The sequence below is a fragment of the Crotalus tigris genome, unplaced genomic scaffold (assembly GCF_016545835.1).
Source record: "Crotalus tigris isolate CLP2741 ecotype Arizona unplaced genomic scaffold, ASM1654583v1 scf7180000024362.2655971311:6658466, whole genome shotgun sequence".
NCBI lineage: Eukaryota > Metazoa > Chordata > Lepidosauria > Squamata > Viperidae > Crotalus > Crotalus tigris.
The window spans coordinates 1,941,710-1,959,807 of record NW_024100530.1 but is presented as its reverse complement, the minus strand read 5'-3'; positions in this window follow the sequence as shown (position 1 = coordinate 1,959,807).

The following is an 18,098-nucleotide window of genomic DNA, read 5'->3' as shown; positions in this document are numbered from 1 at the left end:
TAAAACATAACAGCACGCCATTCTGAACTGGAGCTCCATAAATAGTTATGCATTTCATTACAAAGTGATCAAATAGGAGCCTTCCTAATATTAGGGAAGGGATGTAACACCACGTCCCAAAGTTGACTCAAATTCTGATAAGCGAGCATAGAAAACCCTTCCCCAATTAAACTCCTTTAAGGATTATGCCACGCTAAGTGTTTTCTTCAGTTTTCTTATAAAACCGAGTGTACCATTAGAGCCATGAAATATCCTGGTTTTGCCTTAGCTTTTGAGTCTTTTCATTTAAAAAAGGTAAAAGAAAAGAAATCTAAGGGAAGGAGAAATAAGTGCCATCTGCTGCTTTGTTTTCGGACGACAGAAGCAGTGCAAAGTCCAACTGTAAGATCGTATTGTTTGGTTATGTACATCACTAATTTATCGTCTGATATCCATGAATCAGGAAAGAGTTGCTGAAAGGAGAAAAATCAAAGTGGGAATTAATCTCCCCTTGATAGCCGGAGTAATTTCAGAAGAGACCCATTCTGCTGAATTATCCATATCTATCTCTCTATCTATATAGAAAAAAAAAAAAGAGAGAGAGAGAGAGAGAGAGTTTGTGTGGTTCTGTGGATCAATATCACTGTTGCTGCACAAATGCAAGGTACGAAAGTTAGACCAATGTCGCTCAATAGCCATTCGGAAATGGCATTAACAAAGTGCTGGGAGGGAAGTCAATTCAATCTTTCTGATAAGAAAATTGTTATGGGGCTACAGGATATGTGTGTTGGGAAAAGTATATAAATGGGTGCATGGTGTGTGCATGGGGACGGGCAGTCGTGGTTGATTTGTGCTTGTTTTAGCCTCGTGTTTAGACTCTGTTTTGGTGGGTGTGATGTGCCAGTTTTTGAATGGTGTGGGGTGAAAAGAAGGGAAGGATGCAGGAAAAATCCCAAGATATCCGTTTCCAGGTTACATACCACAAGATGGTAGTCCTTGAGGATGTGATTGGCCCATGTGGGGGGGGGAAACCCCTTTTTCGTGCATTTCTCTGAACATTTGAAGTGGAAGTACATATATAGAGAGAAGAAGAGCCAAAAAAGAATTAGGTGAAGTGCGCATGGAGAAAGGAGGGCCTTCCACGGTTTATGAGATTTTATAGCTAATGTGATATGAGACTTGATACTAACTTGCAGGGTTTAGAATTAGACGATAAGCCACTTGCTGCCCTGTTGTCTTACGCCATGTGTGTGAGCTGGGAGAAGAAACCACAAGTACTTTGACTGTCTTCGGAAAGCTTCAAGATTATGGGAAACATAACGGATAGCATCTGTAAGGTGGCGATTCATTTCCCAGCTTACCATGTGCTTTCCTATGCTCTCTGGAGATGGTATTTCTTATAAAGGCACAACATGCAGAGCTTCTGATGGACTCCAACTGAGAGAGGTACAATTAGGAATGTCATGTAATAATGCATTCTTCTCCTTATGCACAGCATGTGTGGGCTTCAAAAAGGCAACCGCCAAAATAAAATGCTGAGCATTTCTTTCTTTCTTTCTTTCTTTCTTTCTTTCTTTCTTTCTTTCTTTCTTTCTTTCTTTCTTTCTTTCCTTCCTTCCTTCCTTCCTTCCTTCCTTCCTTCCTTCCTTCTTTCTTTCTTTCTTTCTTTCTTTCTCTTCCTTCCTTTTTCTATCTATCTATCTATCTATCTATCTATCTATCTATCTATCTATCTATCTATCTATCCATCCATCCATCCATCCATCCATCCATCCATCCACCCACCCACCCACCCACCCACCGATCTATCTATCTATCTATCTATCTATCTATCTATCTATCTATCTATCTATCTATCTATCTATCTATCTATCTATCTATCTATCTATCTATCTATCTTTTTCTTTCTTTCTCTGCCTGTCTTATCATAAACACTCTCAGTGATATATATATATATATAAAGCTGTATGACAGTGTGAGGAACAGAGTATATAAAAGTTTGTTTAAAAACCCAAAATAATATCAGTAGACAAAGATTCTAGCCACTATTTTAGCTGGCTTTTCTTTTTCAAATCATCCTTTCCTGATCTGGTAACTTTGGGATCTATTGGATGATGACTCTCATCATTTTCTGATGGTCAGACAGACTGAGGGTGATTGGAGAAGGAGTCCAGCATAATCAAAGGTTGGGAGAAGCTGGTTAACTGCACTTTTCTGTTGCAAAATGTGAAGAGGCAAAGTATCCAGAACTCAGATGCGTTTTGCTCTGCTCAGAGAAACCGGATCTAGTCTGTACTGAAGTAATAAAGGAGCATCCAGGAACAATGATCCATTACCGTAGGCATGGTATCTTCTTAGCCAAATTGTAATCTGTTGGAGGAGTCTGAAAAGTTTGGGTTGATATAGCATTGCTTCAAATTGTTTGAGCCTGTGCAGGTGTTTCTGGGAACAAAGACTGCATTATATCTGAAAGGAAGGCTAATTTAGCTGTCATCCAATAGCATCTAGAGCAGTGTTTTTCAACCTTGGCAACTTTAAGCTGTGTGGACTTCAACTCCCAGAATTCTCCAGCCGATATGCTGGCTACTAGTTGCAAATTAAACATCTGAGATCAGATTGCTACCAATCTGTTTCTGAATTGTGTTAATCAGCAAGGATGGAACCAGCTAGCATGCTGCCCTAGTTAAGCTTGCCGATAATCCGAGAACTGATTTTTCAGCTACTTCCTTGAAATTGTTCCATAATTACGTAACTGCACAGTTTTATTTGAATGGATTCCTCCCCTTCAATTTGCACCTCTATCCAGTTAGAATTTATCACCTACTCTCATTGCATTGAACATTCCTTAATAAGGCATGATCACATCACATATTATGGAGCAGAAATGATAGAACGATGGCGTTAGAACAGTTTGAAATGTCATTTGGTTAATTGCCTGGATTGTATAGAGAGAAGAAAAGGCAAGCATGGTATACCACAGGAGCAAGTTCAGCAAAACCCGGGGAATATTTCAGAGAGTTCAAATAATCATTGTGCCACAATGCAAAAGACCTTAGCAAAGTATTTTGTTCTGCCAACAATACGAACAGATTTCAGCTTTGTAAATAGCAAGATATGCCATCATTATTAGGAGAAATGAATGCATGTATGTGGGTACAAAAAAAAATCACCTTGGGACTGTATAGCTGATGTATGTTTTACGGTAGGGTGTGGCTAATTTGCTTTGGGCTTGCCATGTGTTGTGTGAACCCCATCATTGTGGTGTAGAAACTATGGATAATGGCTCAGCTGTAAGCTGTAATTCAGGCTTTGTGGCTTATTCAACATTGTAAGTTAAAGCAAAACCTGGTTTTTAATCTCTTCTTGATAGAGGACAACCTACCTTCATTAAAAAGAAAATATTATAATGTAAACAAATATTTTTCACCTGTTTCTAGATTGATGTATTGTATTTTGTGTGTCTGTGAGAGAGAGAGTGAGAGAGAGCGCTTTATGTGTATATTTATTATTAAATTTAGTTAGTGCCCATAGTGCCAATGACTCATGTCATGTCATGTCATGTCATGTCAATGTTTTAATAAAAGAATACTATAACAACAAGAAAAAAGATGGCAAAATGATGAAAACTGGACAGGAAAGAAAAAGAGGACCCATAACCCAAACGGGACCACCATCACTTTCCTGGACATTAGGACTATTGGCACCAGACACCTGAAGTAAAGAACACAATAGCACCTAAGAATTGTGGCCTCTATTTTTTAGGGACTAACAAAAACCTGAGTCACCCTCTGGTTAGGTTCATACGCAACATTAGTCTAGTTTAAAATCAAGGTTAAGTAATTTGTGGTTCAGCATGTTGTGTGGGTCATCCCACCAGGTCCCCTTGAGCATGGCCTACGATGTCAACCCGGCAGTTGTGTTTTTTGAATGAGATCTGGAACTGTGTTCCTTGCACAAGTTTGCCTCCGACGTCCATTTTTATACTTCATAACCAGTGTGTACAGTTGGATAAACAGTTTAACTATTCATGAGTATTTTTATGGAATAGAAAACGAAACCTAAGTGCACCCAAATGGATAATGTATCTTTTTCCTCCTGTGCTTGGTGGGCTGGGGGCGAGGTAGAGAGGCAGGGGAGAACCCTGCCAGAGACTAACCATTCAAGGCTATCACTGAATCACTGACAGGCCAGGGTGTAAAGGAGCCCATGAATCACAAGTCTAGCATGCTTCACCTGTTTTGTTGCTAGCTTTATGATTTCATGCTGCCTTAAGCATTATGATTTTGTGATTGAACTGTCCGTTTTCCACCTGCATGGTATAATAAGATGACAGTGAGGAAGACATACCCTCTGGCTCAAAGCACATTTTGAATATATCAACATTTCCTGCAGAGACTCATATTGAAGAATGCCGTGGTGCCACCACTCAAAGAAGTGCGCAAACTCTGCTCTTATGCAGAGGGCTTTCTCTTCACTTTACCATTTTCGCTGCCACTTATTTTAAGAGGCAAGGAGTGGAACTGGCTCTGGGACAGAGGATGGAGTGGGATGGGGTAGGCATCATGAGCCATTCAGTAGGTCAAGGCATCAGTGGCTAAAGAATGTGTGTTGGGACTCTGCCTGTGGAATTATTTGTTGTTGTTGTCAGTTGTGAAGTCGTGTCCGACCCATTGTGACCCTATGGATAATGTTCCTCCAGGCCTTCCTGTCCTCTACCATCTTCTGAAGTCCATTTAAGCTCACGCTTCTTCAGTGACTCCCTCCAGCCACCTCATTCTCTGTCGTCCCATTCTTCTATTGCCCTCCATCTTTCCCAGCATCAGGTTCTTCTCCAGTCTTTCCTTCTCATTAGGTGGCCAAAGTATTTGAGTTTCAACTTCAGGATCTGGCCTTCTAAAGAGCAGTCGGGGTTGATCTCCTCTAGGACTGACCGGTTTGATCGCCTTGTAGTCCAGGGGACTCGCAGGAGTCTTCTCCAGCACCAGAGTTGAAAGGCCTCCATTCTTTTGCGCTCAGCCTTTCTTATGGTCCAACTTTCACAGCCATACATTCAACTGGGAAAACGGTGGCCTTGACTATATGTACTTTTGTTGGCAGGGTGATGTCTCTGCTTTTCACCATGCTGTCTAGATTTGCCATAGCTTTCCTCCCCAGGAGCAAGCGTCTTTTAATTTCTTGGCTGCAGTCCCCATCTGTGGTGATCTTGGAGCCCAGGAAGATAAAATCTTCAACGTAGGTTATCTGGTCCAGCTCCTGATAATCTCAAAGTCTCCATGAGTGGTTGACATCTTCCTACTGTTTGATCTTCTCATCTCAGTGTCGTTTGTTTCTGAAAAACTTAGTAAATCTGGAGATGACCTCTGCAGGAGACTTTTGGAAAATGGTTATCTGGAGCTGAGACTTTATCTGCCTGGATAAAGGGAGGGAAACCTGGCACCCTAAGAAGCTTTGCCATTTATCTCCCATAATCTACTTTCACTTTCCATGCTGGCTGCAGCAGATGATGGACTGAGATACAAAACTTCTGGAGGGCAATGAGCTCTTGATCCTTGGCCAAGATGAACCAGTGGTGTGACTTGGAAGAGGACAGTTTATCTTCCACCTGGAAGACCTGTGAGATAAGGAATGGGAAACTTAATGCAGGGGTGAAAGATGGGAAGCAGTTTCCCATCATGTGATAGCTACAACTCTTCCTCCTCCTTCCTCTCCAATCTATTGCTTGGCATTTGGTCTTGAAGTCTGGTTCCGTAGTCATTTCAGTCACCCAGATTCATGTGACAATTGTGGCTCTCTCTCCGTTGCAAATCCCCAAGCTGTAACAGCACTGATACAATAATGCTAGTTGGATATAAGCAACAACCTCTATGCAGCTACTCTTCTGCATGATTGAAATAGAAATGGAGGCCGAGGTGGTGGAAATGACAGAGTGAAAGAAGGCATGGCAGAAGAAAGAGCTGCTACTGCCATGTGGAAGAAATATGATCTTTTATCCTGGCTTCTTTTTCTTTTTTTTTTTGCTGAATAAAATTTGATGCGATCAGGTCATCGTATGGGAAATGCCGCAAGGATGTCATGCGCCTTTCATCATTTTGAAACTCAAACATTCATGAACCTTTTTTTTTATTTTGCCCCGTTCATATTTATCTTCTCGCCCGCTCCCCCCCTGCCTTCAATGGGTCCCCCATTTGTATTGATAAATTGTAGGGATCGGGAGATGTATTGATGGGAAAGAGACAGTTCAAAATGCGGGAAAGTGGTGGCTTTGCATATCATTACAGCCACCTTGCTCTTTTACCTCTCGAATGCTGTCGATGCAGGCATTATTGCTATTCAGGCTGATAAATGACAGTAATTGTTCTTAAGTTGAAGGGCTGCCTTTATAATGTGCTGATTTGCTTGGGAGTTGTGAACACCCCGGTTAAACTAGTGCTCGGCTGGTTCGAACAAAATGGTCATTTTCAGCTCGGAATAGATACTTAATTAAATTACTTTTCATGCATTTTATAAGCCAGGCACTCAGGGTGTTTGCAGGGGGGAGGAGAAATGAAGTGGAGGGAGGGAGACAGAGAGGGGTGGTGGTGAAAAAAATCATAACAAGATCAGGGAATTCAGAGCAGTCCTTGAGAAGACGGTGATCAACCTGTGATCACGCTCCCACTTCAGCCCCACCTGCCCTCTCCCCACTCCCAGGAAAGTGGCTCACCCAGACATCTATCTCCCTAAGCATTTTATTTCCACAGCTTCCCCCCCCCCTCCTACAGAAGTAGAAATAGGAATCTCTGGCTCCCATCCTTTAGAGCAGAGTTAAAGGAATTGTGGCTGAAATACAGCTCCCGGAAGGATTGGGTAGCCTAGTCAGCACCAGAGATGATGGGAGTTGTAGTTCATTAATGTCTGGGGGGCTACCGTGCCGTACAGATTATGCTAAAATGAGTCTCATTAAAATCGGCTGGAAATGTTTCTGAGCAGACGTGGATCGTATTGGTGCTGGGGCAGCACAATTTTACCTGTGATACTCAAAAGAAAGCCTCACCACATCCAACTAGGGTTTCATCTCTTTGACCAAGCATAGGCAACAGGATGGCCTCCAGATGTTTTGAAGTATAAGTCCTCTTATCTGTGGCATTGGTCCCGCTAATAAGGCTAGGAGGGTGTAAACGATAAGATTTACTGTCTGTTCTTTCTGTGGCCTAAATTTAGTTTATAATATGGGTTGGAATAAATAATAACCGATCTTCTTTCTTCCCAGAAACTGTTTCTGTAGGTCTCACTCTACTGGAAGACCTATTCTGGCCCTGTGTGCTTAAAGATAACTGATCCGATTATCTTTTCTAGGCAAATCATTTTATTTTGTATGCCAGCAGTGCATAATATAGGGTAACTGATTGGGTTGGCTAAGGGCCACGTTTTTAGCTTTTCTACTCACCACGAAGAGGGGATGGAAGAATTTTGCTTTCATGCTAAATTCCTGCCTCTTTAATATTTTTCCCTTTCAGAGGTAAAAATATATAACACAAAAGAAACAAAAATAAAATGGCAATGATACAAATGGAGTGGACATAGTATCCACCCTTTATTTATTTCAGATCTTTTTTCTTTCCCCATAGCATCCTGGCATGTGTGAACACCAGCATGACCATAGAGACCAAACATCTAGGGTTTTACCTGGCTTTCCAAAGCCTCATTAAGTCTTCAACTGAATTAGCAGTCTGCACTAGGTACAATTAACCTTCAGGTAAGTAGTCCATACAACAAGGGAAGGAGGGAATTAGTTGACTGGAGAGAGGAATCATTTAGCCCTAAACAAACCAGTATATGGTTACAACTATCATTAGAGTCTCTCAGGATTTATTAGCTAGGTTAATGAAGTTCATTTTGGAGCATGCATGATATGTCTGCTGACCCAGTTTAGCTGATATACATTTCCAGGGTTGTTGAAGGTTGTGGCTCGTAAGATCACAAAGCACGCTCCCTCATCAAGATATTACTCTTCAGATGCTCCCCCTCGCCCCAAAGGCTGGCAAGTTACAGTAAAGCGTAGGTAGAGGAACCACAGCCAAAGTGTACAATCAGTTGTGCTCAGATAATTTTCCTTTACAGTATCTTGGCTACTCTCCATGGTGCTGAAACATTAATATAGGTCTGTAATAGTCCTGAACCAGGTGTCCCAGTCTTGTTTCCATCAACTGACTCTGTTGGCTCCTATGGTTTGAACTATTATAGACTTAAAATATGGAAGTCATAATGGAGAAGAATGCGGTATTGTAACCCATTCAGCCCTTTACATCTTTCTCCTGCTGTGGATTTAATAATGGTGGCCTCAATTTAATGGCGAGTGACAGAACACTCAAGTAGCTCTTTTATCCCAGGCTGAATATGTATGTTTTATTCTGATAATTCTCCATCTAGAAACTGGCTGTTTGATCTAAAATCTTATGCAGAGCCCTTGAGTAAAGCATGCTGAACTTAATGGGACACCTTTTTGAACAAATGTACACAGGACTGTGCTCTTGGTGACTGGCTCCAAATCTGATGGTCTTTGAATTTGATCCGGTCTAATATTTGATGCCCTGGATCGATACATGCTGGTACATTAATGGTAATTAATGTATCAGTATGATGGAAAATGCTGTCATGTGAGATATCATAGAATCATAGAATTGGGAGGAACCTTAGAGATTTTCTAATCCAACCCCTTCATCCAGGCAAGATCTATTCCAACAGATGACGATTATAATCACTGCTTTATTAACAAGTACTATCCTGTGTCAAAGTCTACCTTCTGCTTTCTTGAAAGCTTTTTTTCCCTTTGAAAATGTCTCTGAATTTCTCTTGTTTCGTGTTGTTTTAATACTCCCTTTACATCTATGAAGTAGATAAAGGTTTTACATCTCCCCACAATCTAGCCATCTTCCCTGTTGCCCCACTTCTTACTCTGAAAAGGTCCATGGGAGACTTACTTCAGGAAGTCTTGCTTTGCAATTTAAATGAGACATGGGGAGTCAAGGAGACTGATCATTTGTGAACAATAGAACATAATGCAGGACCCTTGGCCAACATGTATGTAAGGCAAGTTTAAACACCATGGATTTCACATGAATGGAAATTTTCCTAGGGGAGAAAACCTTTCTTTTTGCCAAACAAACAAACAAACAAACAAACAAAGTATTTCTTCACCAAATGGGAAAAAATATTTTAAACAAACAAATAAAAATGCAGAATACTTGTTTATGATAGTGGTGATAAACCAGATTTTATGTCTCGTGTTCTGAAACAATTAACAGTGTAACTTATTTTTCACCGGGGCGACCAACCTTGGCAACTTTAAGACTTGTGGACTTCAACTCCCCAAATTCCTCAGCCACCCATTCTTGCTTGGCAATTCTGGGAGCTGAAGTCCACAAGTCTTAAAGTCGTCAAGGTTGGACACCTCTGATTTAGATGGAGAAAGTGCCTTGCTGCTTGGTTTAAGACCACAAAATAATATGTGATTATGGTAGTTTGGAAAACGATTGTGTTTCCTCTTGTGTGATCTGGTGGAGCTTTCAGGGGAAAAGGAGTCATCGGCACTCCACAAAGTTGGAGTTGGGGTGGTAGTAGAGAAGAATATTGGATGCAGTCTTCCCCAGGAGAATACCCTTTAGAGGTGGGGGACTTGGTCTCCCAGAATTCCCATCCAACATGCCCATCGGGAAGGCCTGAGGTGGTGCATTTGGCAACATTAAACTGAGTTATTTATGGCTATCCAAACCTGAGAACAGAAGTTAATAACTTTTGCGCAAAGCCGTAAAAATGTAATAGTAATGCTAAATGGACACCTTGGGCAAAATCAAGTTAGCAGTGTGCATTTTGATTGGAGTCTGGTGTATAATCTGAAGGAAACCTTTTGCTTTTGTTTAGCTTCATTTTTTAATCTGTAGATACAGAGCAAGAATGGAGAGACAGATGGTCTGTCAGCTGCGTGTTGGATCTTCAAGACACTTTTATGCTGACTGTGGATGTTTGCTCAGATGTTTGGAAGTTCAGTACACACACACACACAGACATACAGAGAGAGAGAGAGAGACAGACAGACAGACAGAGAGAGACAGAGAGACAGACACAGAGAGAGAGTTTTAAGGACACAAAAAAGCACAGACTTTGGTCTCTGTGCAGAGAGAAATGCAGCAGCAGCTGGATCTGTTTCCATGGTCTTCTGGTTTGCATGACTTTAATTCTAGGAATGTAGACATTTGGAAATGTCAGCGCCTTCATCAATTTATTTTTTGTGGTGTTTTTGCACTTTATCCCTTGATGATGTGAATCAGTGATGACATGAAGCAGAGTTGGTCTTCTCGGAAGTTGTTAAGCAACTTGGCTGGGCAAAGAAGCTATGCTATTGAAAAAGCATGCATGTGTGCTATGCATGCCTTGCTACTGAGATTGCCAGTGGATCTTAAAAGCAGAAATCTAGGATGTAGCACATGTATTAATTCCGACCAAGCAACTAGATCTGTTTCTTGCTTTTTAGATTGGACTAATCTATAATGTATTTATTTGAGCATCAGCAGACAGAAAAGCCCAGGAATTGAAACACAGCAGAGCAAATGAACTGAGTTGGTTAATATTCCATGTTATAAAATCAAGACAGGTAAAAATAAATGTCTATGGGAAGGAAAATAATGGTAATGTAACTCCCCCTTTCTATTTTTCCTAGACAAGGTGGCAGGCCTACAAAATTCTTTCTTGTGGCCCCCATTACCTTCTCACCTATAGAATCTAACAGTAGAGTCACTAACAATTGAGTCACACTACAAATCGAGTCACACTTAAGCATTGAATCGGCTCAGCTAAGGAACAAGTCTAATCAATTGCAGTGAGAAGTTCATCATCTTTTACTCATTATGATTACGACCCCTCTTTGTTTTTCCTCCCCTTGCCATGTACGTTGGTTGTGAATTACACCTTTGTGTCCATCTTGTAAACTGCTGGCCACTTTTTACACCCTCTAGGAGGTGCACAGATGGGAGAGACTTGATGTAAAGTCTGCGGGCTTTACTTCATAACCAGATTGTAAAATATGAACTGAATTAATCATTACCGCAAAAGAGTAATGGTGCATTTTCTCTTATTTTATCTTTTAGTGCCTTTCAGATCATGTTTTAAAATCATCTACAATTGGCACAGGGAACAAGGCAGTGGCTTTGGTAGTGGATAGCAAGAGGCAAAGGTCAAACCGGAGCCTGCACAAATATTGCAGTCTGGATTTATTGTTTTAATTAAGAGCCTGGCAGTTCATCATAAACTGTTTATAGTGTTTTTGCACAGTGCAGCATTTTGAAATCAGCTGTTTTAATGAAAACATAATGTCATATGTGTCAAAGTTCTAAATATTTTTGAGAGTGAAATATGGAAACATAAACTTTAATTCTGGGTTTACTAGTATTAGCTCATGGAATTATTATTATTATTGTTGTTATTTTTTTAAAAAATCCCCTAAGAGTGTCACAATACGGGGATAGTTTCATTATTGGTTTGTGGGTAGGTTGTATATGAAAAGATTGGGCGCTAACATAGCCTGCCTTTAAATAAGAAAACGTTAAGTTGGGTATTGAGAAAAAAAAAAAGAGATGACTTGTGTAGAATATTAGATTAATCAGTAATCAGTGATTGGATACTCTGTCTATGAGGCCATTTATCTGGTTGACAAAAACCATATAAAGCACTGGGAACCCAGAAAAGAAGCTGCTGTAGATAATATGACAATGCGATAGTTTGGCATCAGCAACTCTGTGGCTAATTATTTCTAATAACCACAAGGCTTCTAGCTTTGAAATAGGACCTATATCTCTGAGCAATTTAAAATTCTGGCCCCGTTGCCGTGTGCTTGTGTCATTATGTCAGGCCGTTTTGCTTGGCATCTGCGATGTAGCTCAATAAAATATTTGGGTAATCTCAAAAGAGTGTGGGGCTTTCTTTTATGATTTTTATTTATTTATTTATTTTTGTAACGCTCTCCTTAGAAAATAGAAATTAAGTTGGTCATTAGATGCTGTAACACAGGAGCTGACTTAGCAGGCTAATGTATGTTCTGTTCTGGGCTATACTTGGTCAAGTTTCATATATATCGTATTCCACATTATTTTATTAACTTTAATATCTGCACTTCCTATTACCAACCATGCCTCTCATTCAAAGCGCAGAGGCACAGTTCTCTAATCAGAAATGACAAGCTATATACTTCCTTTCAGCCATTATTCGGTAGCCTAGAGCAAGGAGCTGTGTTTCCATGAAAATGTTTTGAATTGGGTTATTTTTATTGAAGTATTAAAGTAATTCTTCAGATTTTAGGCTATTATTTAAGCACTTTTGGGGAGAATGCAATAACTGCCGAATTGTACAGTCTTTGTTATGTTTAACCATTACAACGGGAGCATGCAAGTGCTCTGGATCTAATGATACTTTGGTAATTAAGTAATATTTGAACACTGCGCTCTCGTTGTAAAAGTAGAAAAAAATATAGAAAAGGTTAGGGTTTTTTTTTTTAATGTGAACTTGGTTGCCACAATCCTGTCAAAATATTTCTGATGTTAATTGTATGATTGGGAGCCTAGATGGCTCATGAAAGGACACGAAGAAGTGAGCAGGTTATTTTCTTTAAAGAAACGAAGCTCTAATCAAAGTAACTCCTTTTCAGTCAGTTCAATTTTAGATCTTTTGTCTTCCACTAATTTCATTATCAGGCTGAATGTTTTTAAAAGAACCTGAATATGCACACCAGAGCCCATCCTTCTCTTTAAGGAGGCTGTCATGAGCCACCCTCAATTGTTTAAGATGAGTGGCCCTACAAGTCAATAAAATAATAAAATAAAATAAAATAATAGTATACTTAGCTCCTTTTAGGGTAAATCACATATACATTGCATTTCTCAGTATCAGATGGCTTGCATATATGAATGAGCTATCCCAAGTTGAACAGACGTTGAACATTTGCAACATCTCTCATTGGGGCTACCGTCCAATCACCTCCAAAGTTGTGATTGTGAGATTATAATAGAACAGTGTTTCTCAACTTGGGCCACTTTACGAGATGTGGACTTCAACTCCCAGAATTCCCACAGTGGAAGAAATCCTCTGGAGACATGATTGGGAGGGCGCCGTTTTCTCCCATGAAAAATGGTGAAGCTTGTCAGATCACTCCCTTCCCTTAAAACAACATCATTTAGCCCATTGTTGATGGGCAGTTTTATGCGGACCCCAGCTGCTTCTGGAGCAACAATCCATGACGAGCTACTGTAAAACAATAGGGGCGAAACCCTACACTAGAAATATATTAACTTTATTAAGATCTATGTGCATATTGGACATTAGTACTATAGACAATGTGTGTGGGGAATATATTTCCAAATATTTCAAGCGTTGTTGACCTTTGTTATATCGTACTAAGCTTGAGGAAATAGATTTGCATAGACTTAGTATTCTACAATAAATAACTATTTAAGACAGTGCATATTTTTTCTTAAGATGCAGTATTATGAGCAAGACATTAAATTACACTGATCAGACAAAGCCGGAGAATCATACATGCGTGTGTGTATTTTATACATATGTGTGTGTGTGTACACACACACACATATGTATAAAGACATTCAGTAAAGGAGATATCTCTGCTTTGGAAAAGCACATGCATTAACTTCCTGATTCACGTGGTGACATATGACATATCCAAATGTGTTATGGATCTCTCAGGAATAAGAGCAACGTAGCAAAATCATCACCTTGGGATCCCCACTGAGTGAATATTTTACAGACACATTCCTTTTATATTTATATAATAATTTAGTGTTATGACAATTTGTTTTAGCCCAGTTGGCAGTTTTTCTTTTTTATAATGGTTTTATATTTGTGAACCTATTAAGCGCACATGGGCTAAACTACAGAAAAAAGTATTTTTCATAATTCCTCAGGGTGCCGGTAGCAAAAGAAAACCATATTGGCTGAGGGAGGAAAAAAAAAATGTTAATGAAAGGTCAAGCAGAACTTTCCGGTCTTTATCGTGATATTTGGAGCGATTTGGAGCTTTCCGGAACGCTGTGCAGAAAGGAGATTTATTGTGAGAGGTACACAAGAAAGCCATGCATTGTGGAGTTTGCTACTAGTAGAAAGGAAAAGAACATCACTTTGATGACACGATTTTTGCTTTGGCCATTCCCCCCTCCCCGCCCGGTCTTCTGCGCTCAGGATGAATCAAATTCATGGTTCTTGACTGCTTGCTGGTGCAGGTAGTCCTCAACTTACAAGAGTTCACTTAGTGACCGTTCAAAGTTACAACGGCACTGAAAAAAAATAGACCGATGACCGTTTTTCACACTTACGACCGTTGCAGCACCCCCAGGGTCACAGGAACAAAATTTGGATGCTTGGCAATTGTTTCATATTTATGACATTGGCAGCGTCCTGGGAGTCATGTGGCTTCCTTTTGCAATCTTGTGACAAGCAAAGTCCAATGGGAAAGCCAGATTTGCTTATTAAACAACTGTGTTGTCAACTTAATAACTGCAGTGATTCCCGTAATAAATGTCACAAGAAAGGTCTTAAAAGGGGGAAAAATGCACTGAACAAATGTCTTGCTTAGCGACAGAAAAATTAGACTCTGTTGAGGTCATAAGTCGAGGATTACCTATAGAGAGGATTTGCTGCAATGGCAAGTTGAGCATCTGAAGAAAATTGGTCTGGGATGTAGTTGGCTTGGCTTGGCTGCCTTGATTTCTAGGGTGTTGGCTTCTCCTTGGACTATTGTGAGGTGAAAAACATTCTATGAAGCATCAAGATGTGTATCCGAGGGGCTGCCACAAGGCAGAGGGGGCCAGGTTGTTCACCAAAGCACCAGAGGGCAGGACGAGAAACAATGGGTGGAAGCTGATCAGGGAGAGAAGCAATCTGGAATTGAGGGGAAACTTCCTGACAGTGAGGACAATCAACCAGTGGAACAGCTTGCCTCCAAAAATCATGGGTGCTCCATCACTGGAGGTTTTTAAGAAAAGACTGGACAATCACCTGTCCGAGATGGTGTAGATTCTCCTGCTTGAACAGGGGGCTGGACTAGAATAGACCTTCCAGCTCTATTCTAAGATTTACAGGTGATCCTTGACTTTACGACCAGAACTGAGACCAAAAGCAAGGCGATTGTTAAGTGAGTCTCACCCAATTCTATGCCCTTTTTCTTGAGTGAATCACTACAGTTGTTAAGGGAGCCATGTGGTCATTAAGTGAATCTGACTTCCCGCATTGACTTTGCTTGTCGGAAGCTGGCCAGGAAGATTGCCAGAGGCGATCACATGACCCACAACTGTCACAAACCAGTGCTGGTTGCCAGGAGAGCACTGAACTCTGATCACACAATCGTGGGGATGCTGTGATGGTCATAAGCGTGAGGAAGAGTGGTGAGTCACTTTTTTCAGTGCTGTTGTAACTTGGAACGATCGCTAAACAAATGGTTGTAAGTCAAGAACTCCTTGAGAGGGACCACCAAGACTATTCAAGTACTCCACCTTCCCTCGTGCCAAGAATATGCCTGCTATAAAGGTGGGAAAATTAAGGTCAAGAAACAGGGCATTGTCATTTGGAGAATCACATCTGCATTATTGATCTTTTTTTATTGAACATAATTTGAGGTATTTCAGGTTCTTCCAGTGCTGGAAACTATTGCATATGTAGCTAAATCTGCAGCTGGGGTTTGTAGTAAAAGGAGAAAAAAAATAGAATGCCAAGTAGTCAGCAAAGAGAGAACTAACGCTAATGGGTAACAAAGAAAAGCCAGTCAGATCCCATTTTGATAGATAGAAACACGGTCAGGATACCCCTGTTTATTCTAAATGACTTTGAAGATGTAATACCAGGTGAACTGTACGCTAGGATACTGAAAAAGACTTAATGACGTTTGGTTGAACCTTTATACTGTATGTTATCTTTGAGAAATCTGCCAGATTGTAATACTAGCTAACTGAAGGAGGTAAAATGTTCTCCCTGGCTTTCAAAAATGGGAAATAGAAGGATCCAGAGATCCATAGATTACTTAGTCTGACAGCCACGCATGGAAAAGTTCTAAAACAGAACTTGTCTGAAAGCACCTTGGCAATAGAGCAGTATATTGACCTGGATTTGTCAAAACCAAATCTTGCTAAGCTAACCTTATTTCATTTTTAATTGGATAACTTCTTTAATAGATTGTGGGAATGTGGTAAATATAATACGTCTTTATAGCAAAGCATTTGAAAAATAGCTTCGTGGCATTCTGATCTGTAAACTGTGGACTGGAAGGTATTAAAAGAAAAATGTGTGCATATTTGACTTGAAAACCATATATTGAAAACCAAAAATGTGTACATATTTGACTTGAAAACCATGGACAGAGGTGTTTTGGCTACAAGATTCAGTCCTGAACCCATTACTCTTCAATATTATTATAATAACCTAGATGAAAAGCGAGGAACAAATATCGAATCTGCAGAAAACACAAAGTTTGATGAGATATCTAGTGTTTTAGCAGACAGAAATGGAAGTCTTAACAGTCAGATTGAAAGAAGCAGGATGAAATTGAATAACTTAGTTAGGAAATAAGAGATCAGATGAATAGGTATATGATAGTTTGGGTACTGTATCTGGGAAAATAATATTTGGACATTGTGGGTAACAAAGAGAATATGGAAGTTTTTCCACAGCACAGGACATGCCATTATACATTTAAGTTTCAGATAGACAAATTTCAGCTGAATTATAAGAAAAATTATAACAATGGAACAAATTACTCAGAGAGCTGGTGGACCCCATCTTAAGCAGAAGTGGAGGCTGGTTATTTTAAAGTCGATTATTGCACTGAGCTGGGGTTGGTTTCACCTCTATTATTCTGTGCTTCTTAAACGTACCCTGGGATGGTTGAAATCAGCAATATGGGAAGGTTTTGGAACATAAACATTTAAACTTGCAAACGAGTTCTGGAGTGTCAGAGCATGTCTTCTGAGATCTCCAAAATATCCCACTGAGATCTCGTACAAAAATGTTTGAAACCTCATGAGGTCTTGTTAACTCGTAAGAGTTCAGTGTTCTTGTACCGTTGAGTGAAATAGCAAACTATATATATATATATATATATATATATATATATATATATATATATATATATATATATATATATCCTTAATGGTTATAAAAATACGAATCCCGGGCATATTTGTTCAATGATGCAATCTTCGATCTCCGGGAAGAGTATACTCCAGTTATTTATTGTTAAAACAACATTTAAAACAATAAAAACAGTTATATACAAGGTTAAAACAACTTAGCTTTCGCTGGTCCTCTGCCAGCGTCCTCAGAGTGGGGCTTAGGGGGTGGGAAAGTTCTTTTTATCCCCTTGCTGATCCAACTGCCTACTCATTGCCCTCGTGACAGGGCCACTCTTCCTGATTGCCTGTGACTGCCTTAACTGTTCCGCCCTCTCTTTTTTGCACTCCAATTTTGTATTTTTCTGCTCTGTCATCCTTGTGCCGCCTCCTCCTCCCTGCGCTGTTATTACCAACACACTCCTCAATCCCTCCTCTCTACCCAATGCAAGGTGCCTCCTCCAATTCGACACCACACGAGTCCTGTCACGGAGTTCCTCCTTTTTATTCTCCATGTTGGGCTGCTGGTCTACCTGCCGTTTTTGCGTTTTTGCGTTCCATGGGCAGGTAGACCATGGGCAGGTAGACCAGCATGCGGGAGAAAACCCGAACAACCAAAGACCTATATATATAAAAATCATCAATGCAATAAAAAGAGAGAAGCTGCGAAAGTTTCCCAGAAAAGAGACTGTAGCCGAGATATCCAAGCAGGATTATCCTCAAATCAGACTAATTTACGGAAAGCGGAATTAGAACAGGATCATTTCCCAAGGGATGATTCACACAAGGCGTGCCTACAGGTGAATAACTTGTATCTAGGAATTAGAAATTGTGCAACATTTGTGTACTTTCCCAGCTGAGAGGCCAGTGACTGACCTGATTTTACAATCTTTGTTGTTTTGGTTGTTAAGGGAACATGGCAGCTGCATAGCAAATGCCAGGGATGGAAAGCAAATTCTGTGGTCCTTCAGCAAACCAATG